The following is a 21,139-nucleotide window of genomic DNA, read 5'->3' as shown; positions in this document are numbered from 1 at the left end:
AGGGGCGTGTTCTATTTGGTTGCAAATTTTCACGCACCTACCAATTTACGTTGTATAATTGTTGCAGCATATGCTTAGGTTAAGAAGGGAAGATTTTCTTGTGTTGCAGCTAATATAAAGTTGTGAGTTGTTCAGTTTCACCTCGAAATACCATGTAGCTTCAGTGTATCACGAAAAATACGTAAAGGTGTGTTATGAGTAGGGATGTCAAAAAAGCCCGAAACCGACGGATCGATCCGAATAGACCGATAAAAAGGGTGGGTTAGGGTTGAAAATTTTTAGCCCGAAAAAAAATTAGCCCGAATGGCCCGAACCGAAAATAGCCCGAGCCCGATAGGGTTGGCTCGAAAACCGAGTGGGTTGGCCCGATTAACTGAACATATTCTTAATAATTGATTTTTAAACTTTAATACTTTACTTTTTAATTCGATAATAACATTTTGAAGCTTGTAGAATATGTTTTGATTTTTTCCAACCGTTAATAACAAACATCTATGATATATAAAAGTCAAAGAAAGATAGTTATTTATGTTAAATTTATATACAATTTTTATCAGAAACGAAATTAATGTTAGATATTATGTAAACTTATGTTAAAATAACATTATTTTTTGTATCTAAAATAAAGTGAAATGTTTTGATTTAAAAATACGACATATTTTTATTACAAGAATATGATTATTTATACAAAAATTAAACATATAAAAAAATCGTAATACTTGCGGGCCCGAAACTGAGTGGGTTAGGGTTAGGGTCGAAAAATTTTAGCCCGAAAAATAAAAAAATCGACTAGCCCGAACAAAAAATAACCCGAATTCGAATGGACTGACCCAAAATCGAGTGGGCTGGCCCAATTGACATCCCTAGTTATGAGTAGGGCTGTAAATGAACAGAGCTACTCGCGAGCTATTTGAGATTCGGCTCGAAAAAGCTCGTTCGGAGCTCGATTTGATAATAAACGAGCCGAGCTTGAGCCTGATTTCGAGCTCGAAATTTTTATCGAGCCGAGCTCGAGCCTGACAGTGCTCGGCTCGTTGAGCTCGCGAACATGTTCGAATTCGATTGTTCGCGAACATGTTTGCTAGCCTGTTCACGATCCTTCAGTCGAGCCTTTAATCGAGTTAGTACACGAACCTTAAACGAGTCGAACTTGAACTCGAATAACATATTAATTAAGAATATTTTCTTAAATTTATAACAAATTCGAGCTTGAACATCATATATACGAACATCTAACGAGCCGAGCTCGAGCTTAAGCTCGAATTCGACATTATCGAGCATCACCCGAGCCGAACTCGAACCGAGCTCGAGCTTATAGTATGTGGGTGACGAGCCGAGCTCGATCATTAAGATTAAAGCTCGAATCGAGCTTGAGCCGAGCTCGAACACCTGAATATTTAAACGAGCCGAGCTCAAGCCTGCTTGTATTTGGCTCGGCTCGGCTCGTTTACTGCCCTAGTTATGAGGTAATACATGAACTAGGATGCACGGATTCGCGCAAAATCAACCCCGTGCAGTATCCGATTCGTGCGGGGGGCGGGTGCGGGCGCGATTCGCGTGGGATTCGCACGGGATTCGCCAGGTGGCGAATCCCCCAAAAAAAAAAAAAAAAAATTGGATTCGCGAATCGAGTGCGCCAACCTCGCGAATCCGGTGGTTTCCGGTGGTTGGCTTCAATATGCCATTGCGGTGGTCGGATTTCAAAGGGCGGCGGCGGTAGGGGCGGCATTTCAAACGACGGCGGCGTTTCAGGGAGGCTAGGTCAGGCAGCAGCGCCGTGGGTTCTCCGCGTTTGCTGCTTCTCGGGGAGCCGGCGCTCTTCGCCGGGAAAGATGAAGAAGGAGAGGGTGCAGCGCGTGAGATTTGTGTGTGTATGTCAGCGTGCGTGATTTCTGAGAGAGGGAGGGCGGGCGGCGTGAATTGAGAGAGGGAGAGAGACAGAGCCGAGGGTGGGAGAAAAGGGCAATAAGGGTTGGAGTTGGGCTTGATTCATTTGGGCCAATTTTAAATTCAGTTGGGCCCTCATTTATTTAAAACCTTGGGCTGACTTTAAATGGTCATATATATATATATATATATATATATATATATATATATATATATAGCACAGACGTATTCTTCACGAATCGCACCCTATAATTTTTAAAAATTCGTATCCCTGCACCCGAATCGTATCGCTCCCGCACCCGCTCCCTCGCACCTATGCAATCTAGGGTAATAGCCTTCTTATTCTCCGTCAACTGTCTCGATTACTGATGCATTTATTTGGTTTAAACTGTCATTGTGTTGCTTACTTACTTGTAATATTGACATTGAACTACTTATCAAGATATTTAATATCTTATTGATTAGCACAAGTGAGCTAGCTAGCTATCGGTTGTTGGCGATGATATCTAAGGCATCATAAAGACACGTACTTCAAACTAAGATCCTTCCATATTTGATATTTTTTCTTTATGTAGCATTTTTAATGTGCGTCCTTTATTCCAAACTTATCACTGTCATTTATGAAAATTGCGCTACCCTTGATATAATATTGTGAAATTTGGCATGCAATTAAAATATCCAAACTTATTCTCTTTTGGGTGCCTTTTCTTTCATGGAAAACATATATATTTTCATCATTTTTTCCACCATTTTCATATGTTCTAGGGGGCTAGAGCCCCCTCCCAAATTCTGAGTTTTTTTTTTTTTAAATATATATATAAATATATGTTTATACCTATTATAAAATAATTTTATTTTATAAAAGAGTATTTGGTTATTATATTTTCTCATGTATACTTAATTTAAGGATAATTCTGTTATTTAAAACTATATATTCTATGAAATATTGTTTGTTATTATTACTATTATACTTGTCTTTTAATAAAAAAAATGCCTAATATGTATGAAATGCTAAAAAAAATATAATGTATTGAAACTAATTTGTAATATATAGAAAATATATAATCTATGAACATGTTGTTTGTTATTATTATTATTATGCTTGTCTTTTAATAAAAAATGTCTTAAATATACGGAATGTCCAAAAAAAGTTTTGTGATATATTGAAACTATATAATCTATGAAAATATTGTTCGTTATTATTAGTATTATGCTCGTATTTTAATAAATAAAAAATACCTTAAATATACAGAATGCCCAAAAAAAATTTCTCGGGGGCTGCACGAGTTCAACCCCCCTCCCCCGAACTTAATTCCTGGCTCCGTCCCTGAATATTAATACTTGTAAGTTGTAAGTTCCTCAGACTATCTCACTTGTACTTTGTTGAACTGTCACACAAACACACAGAGTGAAGAAGGCAGATAATGACCTTAAACTTGAAATGGATCAAAACTAAAGAAAGAAATGTAGCACTATTAAGGCTCCACTCCTCCTTGTACATAGTGATCGAGAAGCGGAGCACCAATAGTGCTACTTGCTAACTACCTCTAGAAATAACTGCATTCTAATTGGATCTTATTAAATAGGTGAACTCAAAAGCAGAGAATCGTTAAGATTTCCTTGAATTCTGGGTGTTGTTGGATTTTGTTGCGGTGTTGTGGATGATGTCGAGCAGAACAGAGCTCTTGCATTTGGGGCACCTGGGATCCTCCCCCGCCAGCATCACATACATGAGGCACCGGGGGCATCCCACCAGCATCATCGACGTCGCCTCCGGGCTCGTCGAGTACCGGAGCTGCTCGTCCTGCTGGTTCGCCTCCGATGAGACGCACGAGCTCGTCGGGGACATGGTCGGCGACCGCCTCGGGGAGTCTCGCCCCCTCGGTGGAGACAAGTTCAACTTCAGCTCCAGCTTCGCTCCGTTCCTTGGGCTCATCTCTTTCTTTTAATTAACTTTCAATGCCTAATTAAGACACGAAAATATATACCAATATGAGCATCAAATACTTGCTATTTACATATAAGTTAGGAGAATTAGATTACCTGAAGGTGGTCGGAGCGGCGGCGACGACGACGACGGCTCCTATGCGATGGTTGTGGCCACCTCTTTTAGCAGTAGCAGCAGCAACAGCAACATGAAGTGGCTGAGGGTGTTGGCTTAAAACCATCATATATGTGTATATATATAGGAGGGAAATGCAATGGGATTGCTTTAAAGCTCAATTAAATTATGGTAAGAAGTGGAGGTTGGAGAGAGAGAGAGAGAATGAGTTAAATTGGAAGAGGAAAGGTAGGAATGGGAAATTTGTAGTAAATATTGCAATTACGCAAAACTGCAGGGAAGGCCGTCATTCATTGCCTGGGGAGTCGGTGTGTGTGTGTGTGTGTATATATATACATATATATATATACAGGGAAAGCTCAGCAGCAGCCATTAAAGCACCACTTAATTTCTAACAAATCCAACCACACCATTATTAATTTTTGCAAGAGATATATTTAAGTTCTTGCATGTGTTGGACGGCCCTTATTTCTCAATATTAATATTTACCTCTTGCTTCTATATTTTCTAGCCCTCAAGATTTTGTTTTTATTTCCATTAAAACTCCTTCAATTTTCCAGATTACCAATCTCATTAATTCACCTTCATTTCTCATGCTGGATTATTTATTACGGAAAAATATGCATGTATCGGTAGCTGGATATACTCCAAACAATTTTTTTTTCAATGCTTTCATTTCCAACTTTTAAGTATGCCTAAATCAGGTCCCTTATACTTTGATTTATGTTAAAATTTGACTCTACCATTACCAAAGACCTTTTATTCTTTTAATGAAAATCGATCTTATCGTGTTATTTGGAAAATAATTTGGTCAAGAGATAGTGATTGATGGATGATCATGATGGATTTTCATATAGAATAATATTTTTAGGCATATGATAATATTATTTTTATATACAACAATATCTCTCTTTTATACATATTCATGCTTTTTTATATATAGTAATAACATTTTATTAATTCACAGTTAACAGAATAAGATGATTTTCATACAATCAATTTTTAGAAATGAATATGTAGGGACCAATTAAATAAATGAAACCAACAGGGGATCAATTTAAATAGCAAAGACCTAATTTTAATAAGTAGTCACGGACCAAATTAAAGAAAATGGAACCATATGAATTCAATTTAAAAGTGAATCGGTAGTGCTCGAATTAAATGTTTACAAATCAAAAAGATATGGAACCGATCAAAGAATCTAAAAATATTGAAAACAAATGTTTTTTAATTCTTTAATACTATGATGTAATATGTACTATATACTATAATATATGCATGATATTTCCACCTTACCACTAATCACTTGACGATCGGCCCAATCCAATTAAAGGTTTTGAACAAATAAAGTGGACCAATTTAAACTTTTTATTATCGAATTTGGAAGCATAGTGAAAATTTGAAATAATAGAGGACAAATTGCATGATCATAGTTGGGAGCTATACAACAATTGCAACAAGAAAGCATATTCAATATTCAGCTTTCCCATTGCTTCATTTAATTTAAAAACAGTCTTGTATCTGTATGTGTGTAGTTTATTTAAGGGTTAATAGCCGAAAAATACACGAACTTTCATGAAATTTGCATATTGCATATGACCTTCAAAAATAGTCCCAAAATACATCACCTTTTAATTTAGTCGTAAATTGCACACGGTGAAAGTTCCGGCAGCTCTTAAGTTTGACTGGCGATGACGTGGACAATATTTAACATTACATGGCATTACTCGTGGCTTTTTTTACACGTGGGCAAACCGACGTCGTTTTGATATTTTGAAGAATTTACTAAAAAAATAAAAAATCCTCCTTGTCGCCTCCCTCCTCCACTCAACTGCCACCTCCACCCTTCCAGATCTGGAGCCGCCCCCTGCTTCTCAAGCGAGGAACGCCTCTCCGACATCAACCGCGACGGGAGCAGCGCCGTTCAACCCCCACCTCCACTCAATCGCCATCTCCACCCTTCCAGATCTGGAGCCGCCCCATGCTTCTCCGGCAAGGAACGCCTCTCCGACATCAACCGCGACGGGAGCAGCGTCGTTCAACCGCTGCCCCCCCCCCTTTCCACCTTCACTCAACCGCCACCTCCACCCTTCCAGATCTGGAGCCGCCTCCACTCAAACCCCTCATCTCCAACAATGACGCCGCGTTCATCATTTCCCCGCCCTCCCTCCACATCCCCGTCCTCTACTTCTCTCTCTAGGCGTCGCCGTCTCCCCCTCCACCCACGACTACACAGCACTGCGCCTCTGGAGAGATAGGAATAGGGCACCAATGGCTACGGTGCTTGGGAGTGACAAAACGAGGGCACCACCACCACCTCCGCCGCCAATACCCTAGATCCCCAAATCGCGACCTCCTGCCCGTCGACTCCCGACGACCGCACAGCAGGAAGGCCGTCGGCACCGAGCCCGACCCAAAGCCCCTCTTTCTCTCTACACTCCGGCTACAACAACGGCTTCTTGCCCCAAATCACTCAACAATCAACAATCACCTTCAACGGCAATTTTTTTCTTTTTCAGCCCCAAATCACTCAACAACCAACAATAATCTTCAACCCCAAGTTCGAGTAGGACCACCCGACGGAGGCGGCGGCTGCAGGGTGAAGCAGCAGGTGAGCGGCGGAGGAGACTTGGCAGAACAACGTGAAGCTTTTTCTTTTTTCTTCTTCTTTTTTTTTTTATTTAAAATATTTGACAAAACGACGTCGTTTTAGGTGTTGTAATGTAACAACAAAACGACGTCGTATTCCTACATCGGAAAATCGTCCACGTCAACAAAATCTGACAGCCACGTCACCACCAATCAAGGTGGTAGTCAACGCGGGTGCAATTTGCAACTAAATTAAAAGGTGGTGTATTATGGGGCTATTTTTAAAGGTCATGTGCAATATGCAAATTTCGTGAAAGTTCGTGTATTTTTCGACTATTAACCCTTTATTTAATTGTATTTTATGTTTGTTTCTGCAGAATAGTGCGTCTTCGTCAGTGTATGAGAATTATTATCTAATTCACTTAAGTTTTTTCTTTGGAATATTTGCCGTAAAATACATGAACTTTCAGCAAATTCTGGTTTTTTACATAACCTTTAAAATTTGAAAAAAAAATACACCACCTTTCGATTTTTTCTGATTTTTCCCATCAGTATGAAATAACCCCAAATAGAAGTTGATTTTAGAACTTTTGACTTAGATTTGTTGATACCTAAGCCGATGCATTGACTTTATTATGCCACATTTATTATCCGTCATGCTTAGGTATCAAAAAATCTAAGTCAAAAGTCCTAAAATCAACTTTTATTTGGGGGTATTTTATACCCGTGAGAAAAATCAGAAAAAATTGAAAGGTGATGTATTTTTTTTTTCAAATTTTAAAGGTTATGGGAAAAACCAGAATTTGCTGAAAGTTCGTGTATTTTACGGCAAATATCCCTTTTTCTTTCTAAAACTTTCTTCATTTTCTCTTTGACATGTGCCCATATTTGTTGCCTAAAGTATGAACATGATATTTCAATTCAATCTAAAAATTAATGGTCAGATTTAAATCCACACGAATTTCATATTATGTGATTCATATACCACTCACGAGCCCCATTTTTGTACGTCGTGTTTAGATCCAAATCGAATCGTTTTTACGTATTTTGTATGTGTTTTGTGTCTGGAAATATACTTTGCGAGAAATTGCACGATGGAAGTGGAAAGTCAAGACCAACCAAGTGTTGCACGAGTTTTAATAAAGAAGTTGGAAGATGTAATTTTAGTATTAAAGTTTAATATTGGGCCCACTAAATTGTAAAAGTAAATGGTGAATATTTTGTAAATATTGAGTGTGAATGAGTTTAAAGTATAAAGGAGATTGAAAACACACAATCTTTGTGAACAGACGAAAATAGTAATAAACGCACAATCTTTGTGGACTAAGGGAGTAATTTGTAATAATAAGAAAAATACAATTTAATTTAGCAATTTTAAAATTAAATAAATAATTAATACACATTCAATGACGGAATAACAATACAAATCTCGTTAAATTCAAGAACAGTCCGACGAAGGACATTGTGACGCCAATACGATGTCGTTGTTTACATTGTTAAATTAAATATCAACGAATTTTAAATTTCTAAATATGAAAATTTTTGTAGTTAATAGAGCTTCTTTTTGTAGTGAATATTAAATGTTTTAGAAATGACAGTATTTTTTTGGCCCTTAAAATTTTAGGCTTTGTTTTATTGAACGCGCCAACTGTTGTCATATAGTATATTGTACGTACCCATTAAAGGAATTCTATTAATAATCTTTATTACGTGTTTAATTCACCCATTAATATCTGTATTAAATTATAAGGATTTGTGTTTTCTTGTTTATATATACGACATGCGTGAATGATAAATGCTGAACTCCGTAAAAGTGATCCTTTAAAGTTTAAATATAACAAAGAAATATATCTAAGGGCTCAAATTTACAAAAACATAATTCTATTATTTTGTTTAGTTGGCAAAACAAAATTTTGACCGCTCAATAGCACAATAATAAGAGAAACAAAATTAGGCTTCTCAATCAAACCGCATAATATAGTTTGTGATTTTATAAAATCAAATCAAATTGTATTATTAATGCTATGAAACCAAATCAAACTGTATTCATCTCTAAGACGTCAAAAAAATAACACATGAGGAACTAATTAAGACGTCAAAAAAATAATAAAAATAAAAAATAACACACGAGGAACTAAACTGATATTGGTACCAAGCCTTTAAAAAAAAAGAAACAAAAATATAAGTTCATATTTATGAGTTGGTGAATAAAAAAAAAGATGGCATTTTTTTTATATATAAAACAAAGATAACAAATTAAAACACAAACCAAATTTTATAATTATTTGTAAAAATGATCTAATTTTAAAAAGAACAAAAACTAGCTTGAACTGTCATGAAAATTGTAAAATGATCTAATTTTAAAAAGAACAAAAACTAGCTTGAACTGTCATGAAAATTGTAAAAATAACTGAACTTTACAAAATACAAAAAAATATACTGATTTTTTAAGAAAGTAGTAAAAATAAGAGGGAAATATTATTATAACCCTCTTTCATAAAAACATAAGTTTTATAGCCCTAGTTTATAATAGATAAGTTATATAGCCATTTTAAGTTTAAAAGACTATAACACCCTTTGACTTTTTGTACTCGATGGCACCATCGAGTATACCATCGAGTACGCGATGGCGCCATCGTGTACACCATCGAGTACCCGTGGTGCCATCGTGTACACCATCGAGTACTTCGATTACTCGATAGTGTTGTAGAAAATCTTCATTTTTTTTATTACTCGATGGTGTACACGATGGTGCCATCGAGTACACCATCGAGTACTCGAAGTTTCAAAAAAGTCAAAGAGTGTTATAGTATTTTAAGTCTAAAATAGCTATATAACTTATCTATTATAAACTAGGGCTATAAAACTTATGTTTTTAACAAAAATGGCTATATGTGATAATTATGGGTTTAGGCTTTCGAGCTTGAACTACAAAGTGAAAAGCTCGAAGTTAACTTAGAATTCTAAATTTCACTTGACGTTTCAAAAAAGATATGTACGAAAATGAATCCTCCAAAATTGCTTGCGAGAAATTAGGATTCGCATGAGAAGAGAATTATTATATTTTGTTGGAATGCTTCAAGTGAAATTTAGAATTTTCACTTAATTTTCAAGTCATAGTCATAGTTCGAGTCTGAAAGTGTAAATTTAGGTTAATTTTACAACTTTTATAAAATTTAGATTATTATTATTATTATTATTATTATTATTATTATTATTATTATTATTATTATTATTATTATTATTATTATTATTATTATTATTATTATTATTATTATTATTATTATTATCAATTCCATAAACTTAACCAACACATTAAACCCAAATTTCTGATTGATTCTTTATGTAAATAAATCAAACCTACAACTTACATGTGAGTACAAATTACCTCATAATTAATTAATTACTCATCCAAGAAACCCCCCTCATAAGTTTTTTTTTTTTTTTTTTTTTTTTTTTTTTTTTTTTTTTTGATCGGGCAAAGTCATGTTAGATGTTAGTAGTTAGTTCCTCATCCACTCCAAGAACCACCTTATCTCTCCATTCACCAAAATCCACCTTATATCTCCCCATTCTCCAATTCGCTCCCAAGAGGGATCGAACCCGGGTCACTTCACTTAAGTGAGGACCCGGTGGCCAGTGGGCTAAGCCCCCTGGTTCCCCCCTCATAAGTACTAATGATATTTTCGCATTTCAATATCTGCTGTATCATATATCCGTTTGGTCGAGTAGTTTTCCAATATTAATTATTGTTGGTTGCTACCGTTATATGTGGTGGCTTTTTATTGCAATTAATTAATCGTGGCTAAGCATTAATGAAATAATTATATCATTTTACTTTTATGGCATCAGTACTAATTTATTTTGTTTTCTATAGTTGTATAACAGGACAAGAAAAACCAGTGTGAAGAACTGAAAATGGACCCGATCGATCCATTTGTTCACTAAAGTTAAATCAATCACATTGTCAATTAAAAAGTTCAATTTATGTGTGCGTGTGTTGGCCAAACGTTAAAAGATTAATGCCTAAGGTCAAATGTTTAGATTTCAAGTTCCTTGTGGCGTGGATTTTAAATTTCTTTATTTAAAACTGTTAATTTGTAAAAAAAAAAAAAGAAGAAGCATGTTTGTGAACATTGTCAATATCATACGGAGTATTAGTTTATCCATTTTTATTGAAGTGATTACTAATTTGGTTAAATAAATTTATAAATTAATATGTAATAAAAAATAATTAAAAATAGTTAGCTTTTAAAAATAGAAAAAAATAATGATTAATTATTTAGGATTTAGCTTTTCAAATAATATAGTGAAATTGAAAACTAAATAGAAAAGATTTTGCGTAATTTTTTTTTTCAAAAAAAGATTATGCGTAACTTATTTACATTACAAAATTCTAAAAATTTATTATTGTAATTTTAATTTTCAATACTAGTTAGATCTTCAAATTAATAAAGAAAAAATTAATTCGGCATTCCATAATAGAAATTTTGTAACTGAATCAAAAGTTCTAGGAGATAAAGAGAATACATTGAATTTGTCCAAAATTATCATTGGTTTCTAATTGATATTTGTATGTGTTAATTAATATTTTAAAATTGTGTACTAAGTCTTTTGGATCAATATAGGGTATGTGATTTGTTTTTTGTTATCAATATTTAAATTTCTATGGTTCTAATTAATACACTACGATTTTTAAGTATTAGTATTATTTTAAAAAGTGATTAACTAAATAAATGACATATACTAGACTTATTAAGAAATCTTTTCGACCGCCCATCTTTATATTTATTATTTTTATTTATTCATATTCGTTATTTTAGTAAGAGAAAGATTGCAGTGTTTACCATTTAAAAATTACATAAAAATATATGTGCAAGGCATTTTAGACATTAATTTAAAAATTTATAGGAATTCCAAATACATTTCATTACACGGATGTTCGCAACGTATCGTGCATTCGTGCTGATGCAATACTAGTGTAAGTTTAAGAATAGATGATTTTTAGCATATTGCTACAATACTTTAGTATTTAATTTACAAGTTTTTTCTGTTTTAGAAAAAAAAAATACATTAAAATATAAATTTATACTCCCTCCGTCTCGTGAAGCATGACACAATTCTCTTCGTCACGGGAATTAAGAAATTGGTATTTTGTAGGTTAAGTGTGGTAGGTGAAAAAGTGAAAAGGTGAATAAAAGGTAATTTTTTTTACCAATTTTAGAAATAGGCCATGCTTTATGGAACAAACAAAAAGAAAACTGTGTCATGCTTTGTGGGACAGAGGGAGTATTATCATTATTACAAATTAAAATTTACGAGGGAAACAAACAATGAGTAATGTTTATCGCTTTTCCCAGCGTCGGGTTTAAAATTCGTGAATTAGCTATTTTGATTTTATTCCATATATAAACATTTCAATATATAAGTTGGGATGTCTAATTAGAAATAGTTGAGGAAATATACTACATGATGTAAATAGATAAGAATATGTTGGTCAATTAATTTATTGATTAAGAATCATATATGCAAGAATTTCTGTGCATAAAATTCATGTCAGAACAGAATCGTACAAGTAAAGTAATACTATAACAGTGACAACTCAGGGCTAATGTACTATGTAGACTGGTCATACTTACAATGTATTACTCCCTCCGTCCACAAAAAATATGCCACTTTACTTTCGGCATGGGTTTTAATAAAATGTGAGTGAAGTTGGTAGTGGAGTAAGGGTCCCACTTTAAATGTGAGTGAAATGGTGTGGACCCTACTACTAAAAATGGATGTGGCATATTTTTTGTGGACGGATGAAAAAGGAAATTGTGGCATATTTTTGGTGGACGGAGGGAGTAATTGACTACCAAAGTTTCTTCTTCGTTGAGTTTGAGAGATAGAACTAACTGAGAGGTGAGTGTTTTTTAGATCAAAAGTTTCAATTTGAAGTCTATTAATCAAGGTTAGTCCTAACACAAAATTAGATCCAAGTCCAAATTGTAAATGCTGGCCGATCTAGCAGGTATCATAATGACTTATTATGATAAGTATATAAAAAGAAGGGTTGGTGCGTTTTACTCATTCTAAAAAACAAAAGCAACGAAATACTTACACAAATTAAATATATAAATAAAATCCATTAGGATATTTGTACTCACACAAATTAAAATATATAAATAATATTCATTAAAATATTTATATCTTTAATGAAAATACAATTAACAATAACTAAAAAAAAAAAATGTACCTCCTTCTCTCTCTCTCTTAATGCGCCCCATCATTGCGGCATCTCATCTTGACTCGCGCTGCATTGACGTATCGTCGCCCTGTCATACATCTCTTTCTTTTTGTAGGTTTGTCGCGTCGCCACAAATTAGTAAGTTGTCTTCCTTCGAGCTGACTCTAAAAATGACTTATACTTATTCTCACACTTTCTTGATGTGCTTCCATCTCAATGCTCGACACTTGATGTTCGACACGTGATGCTCGAGTGTTTGGTAATGGTTCAAATTGAACTATTGCTTGACGTTCAACAGTCTATTATGCTCGATACCTGACGCTCGAGTGTCGATCAATGATTCAAATTGAACTATTACTCGACGCTTGATACTCAAATGCTCTATATTAGAGTATTAAGTAATAGTTCAAGTTGAACTATTGCTCGACGCTCGATTGAGCGCGTGAGCGTTGTACATCAAATCGAGTATGCAAGAGTCGAACTTTCATTTTGATTCAAGTATGGTCGTGGTGAATTTGTTATTTGTTATATGTTATATGTTTGGATTTGATAATTGGTGTTGGTAGATTCGTGAAGCACCAATATCCATGCAAACAAATAGAAATATGGTGAAAATATAAACTAGACTCAAGTAATGAAAATAAATAAAATCAGATAATAAAATTTCAAGAACAAAAAAAATTAATTCTAGGAATGCAATTACGTTAATTAAATCTACGCAATTAAACTATTAATCCAATATCAGTTTAATCCAGTTATGATGAGAAATCATATAAATAATCACACAGTCTCGCTAGAGTAGTTATGATAGTTGATTAATGATCACTAATTTATTAGCAGCAAAAATACCGCAACTAACACGGTGTAATCGTAGTATAAATAGCAACCGAATATTGTATCCACAGAGATTGATAATCGAAAATACTCAGAGTAATCCTAATGAAAACTGCTGCAATATCTAGACAAGCAAAAATATGATGAAAAATAAAAATAAACTCCACATTAAACAAATAAAATCAGATAAATAAAAGACTGATCCTAGGGAATGTAATTTCGTTAATCAAATATACAAATTAACCTATTAATCATAATTACCAATTTAATCCAGTCCTAATGAGAGATCGCATAAATAAGCATATATTTTCGCTAGAACAGTTTATGATAGTTGATTAGTACGCTAGGTCTCAAAAAAATCTATTAACTTTCAAAAGCACACAAGAATAGCTCCCTATGATTCACCTATCTTCGTCAGGTCTCAAGGTTAAACAGTTATCTCCACTAGGTCTCAAACCAAATAGCTAAACATGCAAATTATTGATCATGATGAATAAAACTTTTATAGAAAAAGCGAAGAAAAAAAGAAAAAAAAAACCAAGAACCATTGAGAGCACAAAACGCAGACTAAGGGCCAAGCCTCGTTAAAACCTATCCTGGAAAAACCCAAAGGCAAAATTCTAAGATAGGAAAAAAGAGTACCTGTCAAATAGGGACAAAGCAAAACTAGGGAAAGAAAAATGGAAAGATAGCTTCTGAGACTCCGGCCGAACCATCATCCCTAAGCTATCCGGTTTCCTCATTCACCAAAACCAAAAAACACAAGAAGAGTAGCACCCAAGCGCTAAGACACCGGGTGAGAGAAACAAAACAACTAGGTAACAATCCGCAAGAAGTAAGGAAGATGGATATCATCAACCACCAGATTCCGGATATCCGCAATGTCATGCGACCAATTGCTCGCTATTATTTTCGCTACGCCACAAATGCACGGTGTAGTTGCAATAAGTGGAAACAAGGTCGTATCCCACAAGGATTAGTGAATTCAAACTTCTAAATACTTTTTTTTTTTATAAGAAAAAGAAGATAATATAAAACCAACGGTACCAGAGGTACCTAAAAGTTCGTACAAGACAAGAGAGTAAAAGTTTTGGAACACCAAGACAAGAAATTAACATCCGGGGACCAAATTCTAAAAGCTGCATTCCAGCTCCACAGCCTTCCTTTAATCTCCATCACGACCTCCTCGACACCCCAAGTTTTTCCTTCAAATCTGCTTTCATTGCGTCTTTTCCATAACACCCAAATCGTACAGACCCATAAAGCTCTAAGAAGCTTCCCTCTCTTCTTACCTCTGCCAAGATGTGAAAACCATTCGAAATGTTGAACCAAACTCCTCGGTCTTGCCGAGGGGAAGCCCACCCACTCGACGATCTCTCCCCAAACTTGTTCCGTTTTCGGGCACCCCAGCAAAAAGTGTTCAGCCGTCTCTTCTTTTGACACACAACCATTACACCACAGATCCTCTGTCTTGAGCACTTTCCTCTTAAAAAGGTTGTCACAAGTTGCTAACCTGTTTTTTAAGCACCTCCATGCACACACTCGGGCCTTCTGTGGAGCAGGGGTCTCCCAAATTTGAGCGAGCAGCTCCTTATAAGGCTGTGTGGGAGAGTTGCCGTTCCTATCTGCCGCCAACAGGTGATATGCTGAATTTGTAGAGAAAACCCCATCTTTTGAGCCTTTCCAAAGCCACCCATCAGCTGTTCCTGGCAAAAGAACACATTCAGAAAGAAGATCTGTTAGTTCTCCAATCTTCGCCTTCTCCCTGTCAAAAGGTTCTCTCCTCCATCGAAACTCCCATTCCCATTTCGTATCCGTCCAATTACCACACTCCCGAACGGCCACCTCTTGATCTTCACAAAGCTGGAAGAGTCTTGGGAAAACAAAGCAAAGTGGTTTGGAGCCCACCCAACAATCTTTCCAGAATTTTGTGTCACGACCCTCTCCGATCTTGCGCACCAAATTCCCCAAAAACCATTCCTTTCCCAGCCCACCCCCGGCCTCCACCACCTTCGGCCACCATCCTCCTCTCATGCTGTTGTTACCCAGCCCAAAGCTACCATCTTCCCCCCACTGCACTTCTCCATATATGGATCGAACAACTCTGACCCACAACTCCTCGCCCCCCACAAGAAATCTCCACACCCACTTCATCATCAGAGCCCAATTGAACCATTCCAAATTTCTCAACCCCGCACCACCCTCTCGTTTATTGGCGCACAGATCGCTCCATTTGATCCAAGCGATTGAGCTGGATACCCCACTCCCTCCCCACAAGAATTTAACCATCAATGAGTTCAGCTGACTAACCACCGTTTTTGGGATGATGGAAAATGACAGTTGGTATACCGGGATAGCTTGCAGAACCGCCTTAACCAAGGTAAAACGACCAGCCAGAGATAATTTCCTTGTTTTCCACCCTTCGATCTTTTTCTTCAGTTTCTCGACAATGGGATTCCACTCCTTAGCGCTCTTTCTCCTTCCTCCAATCTGCACACCAAGGTATTTGAAAGGTAAGGATCCCACTTTGCAATTAAGATCCTTCGCCATTCGCTGCACTTTATCCTCTTCAATTCCAACGCCCACAATACAACTCTTTTTGAAGTTCACCTCCAACCCCGAGATGAATTGGAACAGGTGTAAGATCTCCTTCAAGGCCACAGCGTTCATCTCATTCTCATCTAACACGAAGATAGTATCATCAGCGTATTGCAAGTGAGAGATCCGAATTTTGTCCTTACCCACCAATGCCGGAGTCAAAATCTGTTTGGAAGTAGCTCTCTCGATCAAAGAATGTAAACCTTCGGCTGCCAAAAGAAAGAGAAACGGGGACATCGGATCCCCTTGTCTCAATCCTCTTTCCATGCAAAATTCCCCGGAAGGAGAACCATTCACCAAAACATTTGCCGAGCTAGAAGATAAACACCCCTGAATCCATTTTCTCCACACCGGATCGAAGTTCAGCAGATCCATCATGGAATCCAGAAAGTCCCACTCGATAGAGTCATAGGCTTTAGCAAAATCGATTTTGAAAAGAATCCTGCCAAGCCTTCTTTTCTTTGCCTCCGTGATAAGCTCGTTCAGGATGACTGCGCTATCCAAAATAAAACGTCCGCTGATAAACGCACTTTGGTTGTCGGAGATGATCGATCCAATCACAGCTTTCATTCTCCCGGCGAGTGTCTTCGCAATGACCTTGTAAAGGCTGCTGATCAAGGAGATGGGGCGGAAATCTTCAATAGCCGTTGCTTCCTGTTTTTTTGGAATGAGGACAATGAAAGAAGTGTTCCCGCCTCTCGGGATTTTACCATTATGGTAAAAATCCTTCATCACCAGCATCAAGTCGTCTTTGATGATCATCCATGAAGCTTTCCAGAAGGTGAAGTTAAAGCCGTCGGGACCCGGGCTCTTATCTCCATCACATTCCCAAATAGCTGCCTTGACTTCCTCCTCCTCAAAGGGGCGAATTAGCCACCTCCTATCTTCCTCAGACAGCCTGTTTGCCGAAAAATCACCAGGGAAGGTTGGCAAATTTCTTCTTTTCTTTCTGAAAAAGCTCTCAAAATAGTCCTTGACTTTTCTCTTAACAGCTTCTGGATCCGAAATCCAAGAATTATCGAAGTTGAGACCGGCGATTTCATTCCTCTTCCGTCTTCCCACAATTGCTCTGTGATAGAATCCAGAGTTCAGATCTCCCTCACGCAGCCAGCGTCCTTTTGCTTTTTGGTGTAGCAAACTGATTTTGTCTTTCATATTGAGTGTAATGAGGGCTTTAATTTCATTTCTCCTTATGACTTCCGAATCTTCAAGCCCAAAAGTATCGTCAATAGTATCCCATTTCTCAAGCTCGTCCTTCAGCTGTTGAATTTTGTGGTCGATGTTTCCAAAGGAAATTCTATTCCATTCTTTAAGTGTTCCTTTCAGTTTTTTCATCTTTTCCTTAAAGATAAAAAATTGCCATCCCCTCACTTCTGTTTCTTCCCATGTCTTTTTTACCACTTGAAAGAAGTCCGGATGTGAAATCCACGCATTAATGAACCGGAACGGCCTCGGTCCCCACTGTTCTGATTTTGTTGTGAGTAGAATTGGGCAATGATCAGACAAAGATCTTTGAAGGCCACGGCCGGAGGTCGATGGCCATGCTGACAGCCAAGTCTCATTAACCAAGAACCTGTCGAGTTTGCTTTAGCAAACTCCATTTGGCTGGTACCATGTAAACATTCTCCCTTGGGTTCTAATCTCCACAAGTCCTCCCCTCCTAATGAATCCATCAAAACTCCTCATATCAGCTGTCTCTCCCGAGGAACTATTACCCACCCTTTCACCCGGTCTTCTAATAGCATTGAAATCACCAAGAATACACACACAAGCATCTGAATTCTGTTCAACGATGGATTCAATCATCTCCCAAAGTTCACGTTTTTCAGCAGAACAAGAGGGTGCATAAACGTTAATAAAACAACATCGCAGGTTACCTTGCTTCCACGTACCATTGATCACCACCACACCCGGGCAATCCCATTTGCTCGAGGCTTCGAAAACTTCTCTGTTCCAAAAATACTATCAATAAGTTGTTTTCAATCTATTAAGACAACCAAAATTCAAGAGATGTTGAGAACTAAAACAAAGCTAAATTAAAGCAAGTAAACTAAAATAACAAAAATAATTTTAGTTAATAAATTGGGGAATGACTTGAAGGAAAGTTATCCTAGGGACTAGATTTCGATGGATTGTAATGAATTTTAATCTAAAGCAATATTAATCTTGATATGACCTACTTGTCTAGGGCGATCTCCCCACTAGTTTTAGCCCCCTCCCGGACGACTAAAACAGTAGATTACGGTTCATAATTGTCGTCCGCGGTCAATTTCTAACCTATAACTCCCAAGAGCACAAAAGATCAACAAGCCCTCACCCAACTCTCAACCTCCCGGTTTATTGAGATGATATGTATCAAACTCCTAATCTATTATAATTATCCTATCCCGATTCAAATCACAAATTAGAAATGCACAAAAGGTGGCCAACCAATCATTTAAGAGATAAATCTAGGGCTTGAAAAGATAACAATAAGCACAATCAAGATATATATTAAACAAAAAAATCAATCCATTACAAATTCATCTAAACTAATCCCTAGGATAAGAGATTTTAGCCAAACATATTCATAATAAAAACAAATCCCAAGTCATAAGAAAACATAAATAAAGATATAGAGAGATAGAGATTCATAGACAAATCCTATAATCTTGATCTTCAATAATGTAATCTTGATGAGCTCCTTTCCAAGTCTTCCCCTTCTTTATTTGATTTTGGTGTTGTTTTTGTGTGTGAAAGATAGAAAAATGGCAGAGAATGGAGGCTAGGGTTTTTGAGAGGTGAAGAATGGTGGATCCTATGAAAAGTGAGGGAAGAAGGGGTATTTGGGGCTGAAAATACCGTCTGGGCCCACAAAAATGCACAATTCCGCCTTTTGGCCGCGGTCACGGTCGTGACCGCGGTACATGACTGTGGGGAAGCTGTTGGGAGGCCCGCAGCCCCGGCCCGGACTGCGGGTGCCGTCTGGCGTTCTGGACGATTTTGGAGCAGAGGCCCGCGGTCGGGCCCGGGATCGCGGGGTACTGGGCTCAGTGCGCAGTCCGCTTATTCGGCTCTGTTCTCCCTCGTCCGGATTCAGATTTGGTCGTCGTTTGCGCTCACGGATTCCTCTCGAGATGTACTTCAATCTCATGTCTTCAAAATCCTCCAATTAATCCTTGATTTTTCCTGAAATCACTCCAAAACTACACTAAAGAATCAAATCTTCATAAAACTCAACATTAGGGTACAAACACGCATTGGCAAGCAAAAAATGTAGGGAAATGACAACAAATCATGTGGAATTGAGGTACGAAAACCATGTTTGTCACCAATAACCCTCCTCCATCACATGGGAAGCTAAACAGTCAGCCACTCTGTTGCCTTCGCAAAAAATGTGAGATATCCGGCATTCCATGGCAGACACATAGGATAGAGCTTGCAACTGACGAGCTTTAAAACGCCAAGGAACACTGTAAGATCGAGAACTAAGAAGACTCACCACAAAAGTGGAATCCGTCTCTAACCAAACCTGTCGCCACCCAGCTTTATGTGCACTCTCAATCGCAATAATAAGAGCTAAAAGCTCTGCTTCAAACGCCGCACCTTTACCGCCTGTAAAGTGGAAGCAACCGATCACATCATTGAAAGCATTTCTAACGATGCCTCCGGCATGCATGATACCATTTCTGATAGACCCATCTGTATTAATTTTGACCCAAGATGGAGGCGGAAGCTGCCAAGTAATATAGATGTACGTCGGAGCACACTTGACCCATTTCTGGACTTCACACAAAAATTGTATTTTAATTAAGTTATAAATTTGCACCGTGTGTACACCATTATAATATTGTAATATACTAATATTATAGCAATACGTATATTGTAGTAATATATAATTAAAATATAATCGTACATACCCAACACACACAGGGATGTCAATTCAGTTCGAAACCTATGGGCTAGTTCGATTTGCTTGCCAACTCGAGAGGGTTAGGGCTGAAAATTTGCAATCCGGTAAAAATTACAGCCCGAATAGCCCGTAATCAAATAGCCCAAAATCCGATAGGATTGGCCGAAAATAACCCAAAATCCTATAGGGCTGACCCGAAAATAATGTGTTCGCTTGATTATATGATTTTTTTTTTCATTATTTGATTTTCAACTTCATTACTTTATTTTATGAAAATTAGTATAATAAGATATTTTTTTCAAAAGTTTGTGAAATGTATTTTGATTCAATATTAGAAAGTTATACTCATCATTTCACTTCTCTATATTTTTAATCCAATACTTTAACATAAAATATTTATATGTAAAAAAAATTATTTAATAAAAATATTGCATATATCTTTATATCTTAAGAGTTGCATATTACTCCCCCGTCCACCAAAAATGGGGCACATTTCTTGAGCACATGTTTTAATAAAATTGATGATTAGTGGAGAAAGGATCCCACCATTATTTAAAATGAGTGGTTGAGATTGAATTAAAGTTAGTTTTTTTATAAATAAGGGGTATTGATAAGGATTAAATATAAAGAAAAGTTATGGGCCCATGTCTTAAAAGGGAAAATGCCCCATTTTTTGTGTACACCAAATATAGTAATATTTGTGCCCCATTTTTTATGGATGGAGGAAGTAGTTATTATGTAAGTTGATGGTCAAATATTACTTATTTATGTGTGTATTTATTTATTATGGATATAATATTGTCAAGATGAGTATATTAGTTTTTTTTTAATAATTTTTTGAGTCTAGCTCGATGAGCTAGCCCGAAACCCGAACATTTGGGGTTATGGTTAAAAAAAATTAACCTAAATTTTTTTCAACTCAATTAGCCTGCACCCGAATAATCTGATAACTCGACAGGACTAGCCTGAAATTCAATGGATCGACCTAATTAACATCCCTTGATACACATAGTGACACAATTACTATGTAAATCTGGGTAGGCGT

At 36.6% G+C, this 21,139-nt stretch overlaps 1 long non-coding RNA gene across 1 annotated transcript; it reads right to left on the bottom strand.

The window, feature by feature from the left end:
* Positions 1–3,296: 3,296 nt before the first annotated feature.
* On the bottom strand, positions 3,297–4,467 carry LOC131002296 (uncharacterized). The gene is made up of 2 exons (XR_009094243.1): positions 3,931–4,467; positions 3,297–3,850 (listed from the first exon to the last, which is right to left on the bottom strand). It is a non-coding gene; the product is annotated as an uncharacterized LOC131002296 (long non-coding RNA).
* Between the last annotated feature and the right edge of the window lie 16,672 nt (positions 4,468–21,139).

Source organism: Salvia miltiorrhiza, unplaced genomic scaffold (genome assembly GCF_028751815.1).
Source record: "Salvia miltiorrhiza cultivar Shanhuang (shh) unplaced genomic scaffold, IMPLAD_Smil_shh fragScaff_scaffold_101, whole genome shotgun sequence".
Taxonomy (NCBI): domain Eukaryota; kingdom Viridiplantae; phylum Streptophyta; class Magnoliopsida; order Lamiales; family Lamiaceae; genus Salvia; species Salvia miltiorrhiza.
Note: the sequence above shows the minus strand (reverse complement) of the source record. Positions and strands in the feature narration are given on the sequence as shown.